At 41.4% G+C, this 14,384-nt stretch overlaps 1 long non-coding RNA gene across 1 annotated transcript in view; it reads right to left on the reverse strand.

The window, feature by feature from the left end:
• LOC139038434 (uncharacterized) overlaps positions 1-13,560 on the reverse strand; it is a 38,539-nt gene extending 24,979 nt beyond the window's left edge. The window contains exon 1 of the long non-coding RNA XR_011491398.1: positions 13,323-13,560. This is a non-coding gene — a long non-coding RNA (uncharacterized lncRNA). The remainder of the gene's footprint in view (positions 1-13,322) is intronic.
• Positions 13,561-14,384: the final 824 nt, after the last annotated feature.

The raw sequence follows: 14,384 nt of genomic DNA on the forward strand, positions 1-14,384 counted from the left end.
ACACTATGGACACTATGTATAAAATAGATAACTAATGAGAATCCACTGTATAGTTCAGGGAACTCAGTGTTCAGTGCTGGCCTAAATGGAAACGAAATCCAAAAAAAAGGGGATATATGTCTACATGTAGCCGATTCATTTTGCTATACAGTAGAAATTAGCACAACATTGTAAAGCAACTATACTCACTAAAACTTAATTTAAAAATATCAGACCAGACTGCCAATTTCCAGGCAATGTTCAAAGTGTCATAAAGCTGATCTCAGCTCACCACTTGTTTCCACACAAAAGTAACGAACTTTGTGAACCTTCTTTCCAGTAACAAAATGCTGTCTGTATGTTTCCTGATTAGGTCTCATAAGATGGCTGAGGATGATAATGCTGCTGAGAGTACCACTTAGGTTTCCCCCCGGCTCAGAGGTAAAAAATCCGCCTGCTTTGCAGGAGACACAGGAGATGTAGGTTCAATCCTCGGGTTGGGAAGGTCCCCTGGAAGAGGAAATGAAAACCCACTTCACTATTCCTTCAGGAAAAATCCCACAGACAGAGGAGCCTGGCAGGGTAAAGTCCATGGAGTCCCAAAGAGTTGGACACGACTGACCACACACAGGCACCACTTACCCAGTGAGTCTGGGAAAAGTCAGACTGGCGTCTTTTGACTCCAAATCCCCAGATGCTCAGAGCATATCAAATACCCTCAGGAAACAACGGTGCCTGGCAGAAGCGGATCAGTGAGGAGAACATTATAGCCAGGTGGTTTGCGGTTATAAATGAGGCGAGGAAATCCTATTTTAGGAGAAATGAGGGTGACTTCAAGTAGAGGAAGCAGTGTTTGATGAACCAGAGGTTTGAAAGTGGAAATCAGGAGGAGGTTCTTAGTCACAGGGAATATTTACAGGTTTCCCCAAGGCTGGCTTCTCTGATATGGAATGAGTAAAAAGTTTGTCTTACAGGGCGCTCAGGGCTAGTGCACTGGGGTGACCCCGAGGGATGGGATGGGGAGGGAGCTGAGAGGGGGGTTCAGGATGGGGGACACATGTACACCCATGGCTGATTCATGTCAATGTATGGCAAAAACCACTACAATATTGTAATTAGCCTCCAGTTAAAATAAATAAATTAATTTAAAAAAAAAAAGAAAAGGAAGATGCTGAGATGTCACTCCTAGTGGAGATAAAGAGGTGATGACACAGTTAGAACATAGAGGACCTAAACAGCATAGTCAATATGGTCAATTTTGGGGTATATTGTATTGTAATTTACACTCTTATAAAAAAAAAAAAAAAACTGTCTTAAAGGCTTTCCACGTTCTTGATTCCCATGCTTTTCATTTATGTTTTGAGGATTAAATGAGTTTATCCAATAAAGCACTTAGTACTATTCCCAATGTGAAATAAGTGTTGAAATGTTATCTATAGGATGGATCTTTGATCCTGCCTGATGAAAATATTGACGATCACTGAATTTTTTCCCATGCTTGTCAATAGTTATTTCTTAAGGGGAAAAAAAAAAAAAAAACTGGTTAGGAAAGAAATGACTGGCCATAAACTGTTTAGGAAAGAAATGAGTGGCCATGTATCTGTTTCACCCAGATTTTATGTGGTTGGTGCCTTCCTGATTGGCTGGAGAATACACTTTGAAAGGTCAAGACAATGACAGTAAATTTGCACAATCTATATAGATAGTAGGCCTTGGCTCCTCCCACCACAGACAGACTCAGACGCAAGGGCAAAAGCTGTCACAAAGCCCATGCATGTTATTGCCTTTAATTCCTATCAATAGTGAGTGCTTCAATGTTTGTATTATTGCTTTGCATGCATGCTCAGTTGCTTCAGTCGTGTCCAACTCTTTGTGACCCCATGGACTGTACTCCACCAAGCTTCTCTGTCCATGGGGATTCTCTAGGCAAGAATACTGGAGTGGGTTGCTGTGCCTTCCTCCAGGGGACCTTCCTGACCTAGGGATTGGATATCCTGCATTATAGGCAGATTCTTTACCCACTGAGCCACCTGGGAAGCCCATATGATTGCTTTAGTATAGCACAAACTCACACTTAGGGAATTCTGAGCACCTGACTTGTCTCCAAGATGAAAATTCTGATCTGGTTTGCAAGGGGTTGGGGAAGGAGATGCGGTGCTTCATGGCTTATGATCGAGTATCACACTGATTTGCTTTTACCCATCACTTTTACAATGCAATGAAAATGGAAGAGCAGTGTGACTGACACATACACAATTAAGTTAACCAGCACGTGTTAACACAATCACAGATAAAGGGCCCTGAGCAACACACATCAGTACTTGGGTTGGTCACTTGTCCAACACCTGGACACCTCTGTCCTCGAAGCCTGTGGAGAACATTTTCTCAACAGTGTCAGTCTGTAAAGAGGTTGCACTTTAGAGGGTATTGATTTCTCTATAGTGTATAGAGTTCTCCAGAAGCTTCCTAATGGGATTCAGATGAATTCCCTTGGGGCATGAAACAAGGTCTTCATGATCTGGTTTGCTCTTGGATCCAGCAGAACAGAAGCCTCATGGCAGTAGGACTTCTCAGCAAAGTCCTGCCAACATCACCTAGTAATAGCTAACAGTGAAGAAGAAGCATTTCCATCTCAAGGGTAGGGAGTCACTATGACAGATTTCACCTTTATAGAGGAGACACTGACTCTGCAAATAACGTAACATGTTCACAGTCTAGTGTAAAGCTTAAGTCCTCAGGTTCTGAGACCAGATTGCTCAGGTTCAAAGGCAAGATCTGTAACTTAATTAGTGTGCGACTTTGGGCAGATCACTCACCCTCTCTGTGCCTCATCTTCTTCATCTACAGAAAAAAGCTTATAACAAAAATTAAATAAATTCAATAAAGCACTCATTACTAAGAGAAATAAGCACTAAAAATCTAATCTATTATTATTCAAGCTCTGTTGAGAAACTTAGGGGATTGGCTAAAATATTCTAAGGCATTTCTCTCACACAAAAAGATGCAGTTACATACATTTGCTTGGTTTTCATTTAGCATGAAGGTATAAGCACCACTTACATAGGAAATTAGCTGTTTAGCTAAATAAACAAATAATAATTAGTTCATGCTTAATACATGCCAAGTGTAAAGCAGAGAAAAAAGAAAAAGAAAAATATTTATGCTCTTATGGAGCTTACGGATCTGGGAGGAAACATGGAAGAATAAAGATAAATAAGAAAAATGGGCAGCAAATTAGATAGTATTAAGGGCTAGAGAAGAAAGATGATGCAGGGGAAGGTGATAGGAGAGCGCCTGCATTTAATCAACCAACTCTTCTAAACCACTATAGAAAGTCAGGCCTATTCTGGCCTTTGAAACAGAAATACACGTCCTGGTTCGGTGAAATAAATACAATAATATGAAAATGGTACACAGATCCTGTTTGTAGGATGGCACCAACTGTGGTTGAATCATCTGAGGTTGTACCTAGAAACCTATCCACATCCAGCCATCCTTGGCCTGCACGCCTGCATATCTCTGTAGAGACAGTGCCCTTCCCAGACCCCTGTGCTGTTTCGGAATTACCTCTTACCCTTTCCGCAGAGTTAGACAGAAACCCTGTAGTCCTGGAGGCAGCACAACTGTTTCACCTGTGCTAATTCCACCTACAGTGGTCCAGTCTCTTTGTATTTGCTGCTTGCAAGTCCTGTGGTCCAGTGTTGGCTGGTCCAAGTGATCATCTGAAATGCTGAATTATTCATTAACTCTCCCCCAGAACCTAGGTTGGGGACTGGGGGTGGCGGGTTGAGGGGACTGGAGAAAGGATGTCAGCAGCTACAAAGTCTAATTTTTTTAAGGGATGAAAATAGATATAAGGCAGTAAAGATTAACATCTGAAGATCTGTGGTCTGTCATTGGTTCAGGAAACATTAACTGAGCACCCGCCGTGTACCTGGCATTTTGCACAGGCACTGGGTATGCAACAGTGAAGAGATGGAGGTGTCTCTATCTTCCCGGAGCTTCCAGACTAAGACAAGATTGAACACACACTGTTGCAACAATATTTAGCATCTGGATAGATTTAACATTTTCGAAAGCCCTCCTTTGGTCCTCAGATGACCCTAAGGAAATAAATATTATCATCTTTATTTTAAATGAAGTAACTGAGATTCAAAGACTACTTAAGGAAAGTCAGAAGGTAAGACATCATTTAAGACATCATTATAATGGGAAATTGACAGCTCTCATTATCCTTATGGTAAGAAGATTGACCTCCCAGCTCCTCAGGAGCTGAGGTGATATTGTACTTTAAAAACTATGCAAAAACAACGGTTTAGCCCATACATAACTTCAGTATTAAAAAAGAAATTTTTTTTCAGGGTGGTTGACGTAGGGGTGGGGGGAATGTGGAAAGTAGAGCACCTATACAACTTCCCCAAGGGTGAACCTCTCCCACACTACAGGAGCAGGGATCAGGGCGGTACAGGACCCTAATTCCCAATCACTAACTTTGGCATCACTCCCCAGGGAACAAGATCTAGGGGTGGCATGAGCTTCATCCACTGCTGATTTGAGACAGAGAAACTTGGTCATTCAGTTGCAGCTGACTCTTTGCGACCCCATGGACGATAGCCCACCAGGCTGTCTATGGGATTCTCCAGGCAAGAATTCTGGAGTGGGTAGCCATTTCCTTCTCTAGGGGATCTTCCTGACCCCGGGATCGAACCCAGCTCTCCTGAATTGCAGGCAAATTCTTTACCATCTGAGCCATTAGGGGTCAGAGGGCAAATGGCAGTACACCTGGATGTTTTGAGTTTCTGTTACTTCACCACCACTGGGCCCTGTAGGCAAGTCACAGGATGTTTTCACTGTCACTTGCAGGAAAGGAAGATCCTGAGTCAAAGAGCATGGAGCCTCTGACCCCAGATAGAGCTCAGAGGAAGGGAGAAGCCAGGGTGGCAGAACATCCCCTAAAGTGCCCCACTCTCGCAGAAGCTCAGAGTTAACTAGTCAGCATGTTTTTAATGGAGTCAAATACCATCAAAGGAACAAGCTTTTCCTCTCAAGGTTGCATCCATCAATTGTTCCCATGTAATGACAATAGAGGGCATGAATCTCCAAGGAATTCAGCTTTGAGTAGAAATGGAGAGGTGGGGATTGGGGAAGTGGCATTTGGATTTGTCTACAGCTCCAATTTCTTTTCATGAATATTTCATTTAGACCCTGTATTAATCATTAACTAGACTGTCTCTGACTCGCCTGCACTCACTCTGTCACTCAAGCATCCTTCACTGTCTCCCATCATCTTTCTCTCCCCCTCTTCTCTGACTTTTTCCCCATCCATTCTTTATGCCACATCTTTGACTTTCTTTCTGGGTTTCTTTCTGTCTATCACAAGCACTCACACACACACACACACACACCCCTTTCTCTCCTGCTCCACCATCTCATCTCACTTTTTGAAATGTATCTAAATGTATTGTAAAAGATGCACAAGGTGGGAGGAGAATGCCCCACTTCCAGATAGCCAGAAGCCAGAAAAATCACTCTAAGAAGATGCTCACATGTGCAGCAGGGTTCAGAGCCTGAAGGTTGCAAAGTGCTCCAATCATTAATAACCCAGTGGGCAGCCCATACAATAACCCAGCACAGACTCCCAATTTATTTTGCAAGAGAGGACTATTCACTCAGGCACAACAATTCCACTGGGGACCAAAGTGTCCTCAAACTCTCTGTTCCCTGGACTAGAGGGAGTCTGCCTTTCCCATAGCAAATCATGTCAATTTGTTTGAAAGAACTGATAAAGATCAAAAAAAAAAAAAAAAAGATCAGGACGTGAGAGAGCTGGAAGAAGAGACAGAAAGTTAGGGTTTTATGACTTTCCTTTAAAAAAAAATGCAGGAAGGGAAAGCTGTCGGTGCCGTTGCATACAGATCCATCTGATTCGTCTCCAACTTTATCTTCTGCTTCATTTTTTTCCACCCCTGACCCAAATGTTCTCCTTGCTCAACCTAAGCTTCTGTGTTCAAATAATATTAAGTGATTGGAATTTTCTTTCTCTTCTATTTCACCAAACTAAGGCATATGTGAAAAAGATTTCCCAGAAATGTTAACAAACATTGGTTCTGAGTGATAAGACTAGAAGTTCGTTCAATTTTCTTTTTATAGTTTTGCCACATATGTTTCACAATAAGCATGCATTACTGTTGCAATGGTATGACAAAAACTTAAATATCAGCAAAAATCCTCTACATTCACTATGTCTAACCCACTTTCTCCACCAGAATCTCTGATGACTCCCCATCACGTTAACATCTGCCTGCTCAGAATTAGCAGCACCTTTTTGTCTTCATAGCATTCATTTTAGTCTTTAATTGGAGACGTCTATGCCTAGTTTCTTATTTAAACTTTTTGACAACCCTGTCAATAAAGGTGATTGCTCCCATTTGACATATGAGAAAAACGAGGCTGAGAGAGATGAGTGATTTTCCTGTATTCACATATTTAGTGCCAGACTCATGTCTGGCAACAACAACTCTTCTAGACTTTCCTAGCTGTTGATAGTTGAGAGAGTGGCCACAGGATTTTTCTTAATGGTTCCACTGATCCTCAAAGGTGGGTTCCTTATTTTTCAGGGTCAGACATTAGGCAGCTCTGAATATACTGAACATAGTCACAAGACAAAACTCTCTGGACTCACCACTCTCTTTAGCCCCTTCTCCCTCAGAAATGAATAGCCCCTAGAATGGGTGCCATGCACCAGTGACACCCAAGACCAGTTTAGCAGTGCACGCAAGCCTTTTGCCAGGTGTTCACCTTTCTCTACTGCTCACAGATTGGGATCTCCGATTACAGGGTCCCCTGCTGCATTGTACTTGCCCAACATCAGTAATCACCACATCACTAGCATCTCCACAACCACAGGAAAACTAAATTGCATCTTTTAGATCTTAATGTGATTTTTCTTTACTAGCTTGTGAAATGAGTGCAATTGTGCAGTAGTTTGAACATTCTTTGGGATTGCCTTTCTTTGGGATTGAAATGAAAACTGACCTTTTCCAGTCCTGTGGTCACTGCTGAGTTTTCCAAATTTGCTGGCATATTGAGTGCAGCACTTTCACAGCATCCAAAATCACTGCAGATGGTGATTGCAGCCATGAAATTAAAAGACGCTTACTCCTTGGAAGGAAAGTTATGACCAACCTAGATAGCATATTTAAAAGCAGAGACATTACTTTGCCAACAAAAGTCCATCTAGTCAAGGCTATGATTTTTCCAATGGTCATGTATGGATGTGAGAGTTGGACTGTGAAGAAAGCTGAGCACCGAAAAATTGATGCTTTTGAATTGTGGTGTTGGAGAAGACTCTTGAGAGTTCCTTGGACTGCAAGGAGTTTCAACCAGTCCATCCTAAAAGAGATAAGTCCTGGGTGTTCATTGGAAGGACTGATGCTGAAGCTGAAAAACTCCAATACTTTGGCCACCTCATGCGAAGAGTTGACTCATTGGAAAAGACTCTGATGCTGGGAGGGATTGGGGGCAGGAGGAGAGGGGACAACAGAGGATAAGATGGCTGGATGGCATCACCAACTCATTCGACATGAGTTTGAGTAAACTCCAGGAGTTGGTGATGGACAGGGAGGCCTGGCGTGCTGCGATTCATGGAGTCGCAAAGAATTGGACACGACTGAGAGATTGAATTGAACTGAACTGATGATTTTTCTGGGCTGTTTCTCGTGCAACTCCTAAGAGGAGGGTATTTGCTCGGCATGCTCAGAGCTACACTAATAATAGGGGTGGGGGGGTCGCATTTATAGCCCAGGACAGCTGCATGTCTGTGAGTTGCAGCTTCTCCCTAGGACTGGACAGGTAGGGGACAGGGGGTCACAGGAGGGTAGGAAAGGGGGCCCTTTTCATGTGAATGTTGCTCACCTCTGTGGTTTCATGGTTTTGTGAAGACATGAGAAAAAGAACTATGAACCTTAGATCAAGTCTTGGCATCCTGAGATGTTGGGGCATTAGTTTGTTAACATTGGGGTGGCCAAAGAGTTCTCTTGGATTTTTCCATAGTATCTTATGGCAAAACCCAATACTTTTACTCGTCAAAAGGAAAGGAGGATGTCACAGAACGCCAGGCTACACAGCAGCTTCCTGCCAGCTGCCTATTTTACACATGATAGCGAAAACATGTCAATGGTACTCTCTAAATTCATCCCAGCCTACCCTTCTCCCACTGTGTTCATCAGACTGCTTTCTATGTCTGCGTCTGCATTTCTTCTCTGTAAATAGGTTCATCAGTACTATTTTTCTAGGTTCCATTTATATGAGTTAATATACAATATTTTTTTCTCCTTCTGACTTACTTCAATCTATATAACAGGCTCTAGCTTCATCTGCTTCACTATAGCTGAGAGAGGCTCAAGAGGGTGGGGATATATGGTATTATAAAGCATTTATCATTGTAAAGCAATTATCTTCCCATTTAAAAAATAAAAGAGAGAAGAGAGGAGGAAAAAGAGATGCTGTCACAAGCCTTTAGGATCAACCCAAACTCCAAGTAAGACATCAGAACTTCTACGATCTACACTCCACCAGCACCAGCATCCCCTTCTCCTTTCCTGGTTCTCAGCACTTTTCTTAATGCATGTCCTACTCCCCAGGCAGGCTGGACTCACAGCAGTTGCCTGAACAGGCTGCAATCTCTCAAGACCCCTTGTGTTTGCACCTGCTCTTTTCCCATCATTTTTGCTTGCTAAATTCTACCCATTCTGTACCACTCACTTGTATGATACCTCCTGCAGGAAGCCTCCTTTCACCTCCCCAGTAAGCCTAATCTGGATTGGTGATCTCTCCTTTGTGTTTTCCCAATATGCAGGCTCACCTGCATCACTGCACATCATCACTGCACATCATCGCTGCACCTATTGTGATACAGTGCCAGTTTCAATTTCAATTACCTCCATTCCAATTGATTGTCATCTCTTTAAGGAGGGGTAGTTATATCTTTTATCTCTTCAAATCTAGTCTACTTAATTTGAAGTCAAGTTTCTAAGGGGATGTCTTCAAGTGTTTTCCATAACATCAGGCTTTGCCCCTGATAAGAAGCCTGGGCAGTCATTACTGGAGATAAGATGAAAAGGGTAAACAGATGTTTCACTGGCAGATCAGGGCACAGTAGGACCTTCTCAACAAAGGCCAGAGCACAGGCCAAGACCTTTGACCAGGAGATCAGTCTGAGGTCTGATGTGAAGGAGAGTGGGAGTATAAATAGGATGAACCATGGAGCTCAGAGCTACAGCACAGAGAAAATGGTCTTTTTCACCGTTGATCCCCTAGTGCCCTGGTGATGCCTCGTCCTTGGCAGGCACTTGATAAGTATGTGCTATGGTAATCAGCCAAGAGACTTAACCATTGAGCTCCTTAGTATCTATTTGACTCCTGGGGTAAATGTAGTCAGTGTAAAAATGAACAATGGATTTACCCTTTTTCCCTTTCTTTCTTTTCTTTTTTTTTTTAATTCTTCATTCCATGCCATTGAGTTTAGGAGAGAATTCAAAGCAGAGATGAGTCAGGAATGAGCAGGGCTGGTGGAAAGAGCATCCTTCTGGTACCTCTCTTCTGATGCTCCTCTCCTGTTCTGAAGCCCTGTTGTCCAGCAGCTCCCAAAGGGTTAACTCCTGGCAGATTGCCAAATCTGCATGCAGCCTTGAGGCTGGCAGCTTCCACTTTCTCTACCTGTAAATCAATCAGACCAGAGACTTTCTGGAACCCTTACTCTAAGTTTTCCTTTGATCACTATCATGTCCCGGTTATAAACCCATTCTCTGTCTTGCCGCAGCACCAGGGGAGACAAGCTGTGTGTTAGTGGACTGACTGTAGATTCCTTGAAAGAGGCCACCTGCTGATACTTTCACCCTGCAGGACTTCAAGGGGGAGCCCTGTACTTTTAAACACCATGGGAAGGAAATGCTGGAAATAGACGCAAACTCTACCTAGCGAGGCCTGGCAGTGTTCTTGGGGCTTACCTTCTAGCAGAGCCATTCCCTAAGGAGCCACAGTGATGAAAAGTATTGGATAAGTGTGGGGGGGGGGGAGGGTGGATGCTATGAGCAGAAGTGGGATATTAACCAGTGCCGCTGAGCTAAAGGTTTCTCTCCTCTGGATCTCAATATCCTTACCCATACAGATTAATGACATTTTAAGTGCCTCCAGTTTGGAAGAGATATATTTATTCCTGGGGAAATGGATGGATAGATAGATAGATAAACTCTAAAAAACCCAGAAAAGTGAAATTGTATAAAGAGAGATGATAGATGATAATAAAGATGATGATAGAGATAGATGGATGATAGATAAGAGGGAGGGAAACAAGGAAGGAAGAAGGAAAGAAGGAAGGAAGGGAAGGAAGTTCACAGCAGAAATGGCATAAGAAGATATAGATCCAGACTAGAACAAGACCCGGGTTTGAATCTTTGTTTCATCTGTTATTAGCAGACTTTACTTAATTCCAAAATGTGTCCATTATCTCAGATGTTTAACGTCTCTGGGTCCCAGTTTGCTCAACTGAAATTAGAGAAGAACATTTCACTGCCTATCAGTCCAAGATAAGATAATATTTGGAAATTGCCTTGTATTACCTCGTGAAAGTGAAAAAAGAAAGTGTTAGTCACTCAGTTGTGTCCAACTCTTTGCGACCCCATGAGCAGATTCTTTACCATCTGAGCCACCAGGGAAGCCCAGGAATCCTGGAGTGGGCAGCCATTCCCTTCTCTAGAGGGTCTTCCCAACCCAGGGATTGAACTGGGGTCTCCTGCATGGCAGGCAGATTCTTCGCCATCTGAGCCACCAAGTATTGCCTCTCAGCTGCCTATCAGATGTAGCTCAGTATAAATTACTAAAGCATCAGAGAATCTCATTGGTTCTCAGAATCCATGGAAGAAATGAGATATACATGCAATTGCCAGATTTGTATATTCAACTGCTACTTAACATCTCCACTTAGACACATCACACTTTCTCATACCCAACCTGTTCCAAACTGAAAGCTTCATCGAACCCCCAAACCTACTTGGTCCTCCTCTCTCAGTGACAAGAGCTGCTATCCAGCAAGTTTCTTAAGCCAGAAGTATGAGAAACATTCTCCTTCTCCCTAACCTTCACGCTAAGTTTCTCATGAATTCTTATCAAGTTGAATTCCAAAATACTCGAATCTCCCACTTTTCAACTCTTCAATGACCCTACCCTAGGTCAAGATGTCATCATTTTTTCTGGACCACCTGGGAGCCTTCTCACTGTTCTTTCTGCACCTATCCTTGTCCTTTCACTTTCTTTGATCCAATCTCCATATAGCAGCAGAGATTCTCTTCTCTGAATGTGTTAGTTGGTTAGGCCACTTATTCGCTAAAAACGCTTCAATGCCCACATTTGCATTTCAGATATTATCCAAATACAGTAAGTCCCCTACATACAAACCTTCAAGTTTCAAACTTTCAAAGATGCAAACAAGCACGCCAGTGCCTGTACGCCAGGTGCTGTACTGTCCTACTGTACTTTTGAAGGTCCTGCACTGTAAGATCAAACATGTTTTCTTTGTTTTTTGTCTTTCTTTTTATGTTTGCATTATTTGTGTGAAAAGTATGATAGACCTATTATAGTACAGTACTGTATAGCCCATTATGTTAGCTGGGTACCCAGGCTAAGCTAACTTTGTGGGATTTATGAACAAACTAGGCTTATGAACTTGCTCTTGAAATGGAACTCATTCATATGTAGGGAACTTACTATAACTTACCATACCCAGCAAGGGCCCCTTGCCAGGGCATGTCCTACTAACTTCCAGGCCCTAACCACACCACTTTGCTTCCATATCCTCAAACACACCAAGTTATTTCTCACTTCAGGATCTTAATTCCCATCTTCACCTATTCCTCTAAACTAACTTCACTCCAACCTGATTAAAAAATGGACAGAAGACCTGAATAGACATTTTTCCAAAGGAAACACACCACATGAAAAAGATGCTCAACATCACTAATAGTTAGAGAAATGCAAACAAAATCCACTATGAGATACCACCCAACAGCTGTCAGAATGGCTATAATCATAAAGGATACAAACAACAAATGTAGGCTAAGATGTGGAGAAAAGAGAAACATTGTACACTGTTGGTGAGACTGTAAATTAATGCAGCCACTCTAAGCGAATTCCATCCTACAGGCTTGTTACTGTCTACCTATCCTCCATCATGAGCATCACTCAAAAGCCTTTCTCTGCCTCCTGGATTAAAGAGCCCCCAAGTTATGCTGTCTCTGAGAAGGCTCTGTGTTTCCTTAAGATTCTCTTTTACAGTTTGGAACTCTGTGTTTTTATGTTTGTGATTCCTTATTTGAAGTCTGTTTCCTGAATCAGATTACAATGCCCACAAAAGCAAAGATTATATATTTTTTTGTTATTGTTGTTCACAACTGTATCCCCAGTACTTAGCTCCAAATGCATATAAATATTTAATATCATGAAATATTTGTTAAATGTTAGATAAATAAAGCTGTAACTTCAACTGCTTCTAATAAAAACCAACGCTAAGTTTTTGTGGTAACAATGTTTCATTACTTTTTCAGAGTTAAACCTCAAAAATACTGGGAAAACAGGATATCTCCAAGTTGAATTTTCTAGCCCCTTTAAATCAAGAGATTCCAGAGTTCAAGGGAAACAAAAAGTCTTCTCATCCAATCTCCAACCCGGAATGAGAGTTTTTAACTTTTCTAACCTTACAATCCTTCATTTATAAAATATACTAATATCTTTCAGGGATGAAATGGTGGAACTACAAGTTTTTTTTTTTTCTTTTTAACTACTTCCAAATTGATTGATATTTTATTACTGTTCATAATGCAAATAATATTTATAAATGCATTTTCAATTCTCTGGTTTATGTAGTGAATCTATGTAATAGGGAAAATGTTTGTCCGGATTTCATGTAAATATCAGCACCATTATCATAAGCAAACTTTTACTGACCGGAGGCCTATATAATATGAAGCTCTGGGTTCTTGTTAGCAATAAGGTAACTGCAGTCTACAAATACTGAGGATTTTCTCCAAGTTATACAACTGATAAAAAAAAAAAACCTAACTTGAAAATCTCACTTCAAAATCCACACAATGCCTAGATTCAGAAACTAAGGCAAATCCTTGAGGTAGTTTATCAATCATCACACAATGACCACCAGGCTCTATATACATGCCATTTCTAGAGTCTCAATTTTCTACTTACCTAATTTCCTCTTTTCCCTAATAACATTTTCTTTCTTAACAAGTTCATATTTTATCCCACTTTTAGTGATTATAAAATCAATTACTTACTCCAGAAAAATCCTTGCAAAATGAAGAGATATTATCCCACAGTTCAGTCAACCAGAAGTAACATTATTCATTTTTACAGTCCAGATGCATAAAGTTTCAGGCTTATAATGTCATGTCTCCTATAGAGATTATTGGTGGTGACTTTTTTTTTTTTCAAGGAAAAAGCAGATACCAATGTCTTTGCTATTTTTTAAATCATCAAAGAGTAATCAATAACCTCCCTTGAAATGTTGATCAAACAAATCCTTGCTGGTTAATATTGACCAACTAATTTAAAAGTTTCAAAGGAGATGTACACAACTTGCCCAAGCTGGCTTCGAAACGATGCCCAACCAGGTTAATGTTTACAGCCGCAAAGTGCTCACCTCCACTAAAAACCAGCCTTGCACGTCAGCCGCACAGGAAGGACCGCTTGCACTGAAGTTAAAGCAACGCTCCAAGATAAAGAGTAACCCAGCCGGAAAGCCGGGGTTCAAACACATCTGGTTTCCATTAACTGGGGATTGCAAAAGTCTCCTCAAAGGCAGAAGATGTTCCTCCCTCCGTGCCTAAAATCTCTTGCCTCCTCCAAGATGGTAGTCCCAAAAGAATGCCCTGAATCACAGAGTTGGGCTCTGAGCTAAAGAGTTAGCCTTTTATGCTGATATAATTAAAGGTTTTGTTTAATGACACAAATAACATATGCTTATCACAAACCAAACATAGAAAACACTAGTCATTACAAACAAGAATTAACTGATATCCCCACACTGTTACTGCTTTTGAAAATATATAATGAATCAAAGTCATACCGATGGTTTCTCATATTGCTATTTTGTCATATCATCCTAACACTTTAATCTTGCCTGGCTTCCAGTCAAAATCCATCAATCCCTTTTAACATTTGTACATTTAGACCCACATCCAATTTTTCCCTATTATGAACACTTTAGCAATGAGCATCCTTCCATTCAACAGCTCGTTTTACAGAGATTTAGAGCTCCTACAATGCCAGGCACACAGTGCCTATGTATTTTGATCATCTTCACAACTACATCTTTAAGAAAAAGGTCCCAGAAGTGT

Source organism: Odocoileus virginianus, chromosome 15, assembly GCF_023699985.2.
Source record: "Odocoileus virginianus isolate 20LAN1187 ecotype Illinois chromosome 15, Ovbor_1.2, whole genome shotgun sequence".
NCBI lineage: Eukaryota > Metazoa > Chordata > Mammalia > Artiodactyla > Cervidae > Odocoileus > Odocoileus virginianus.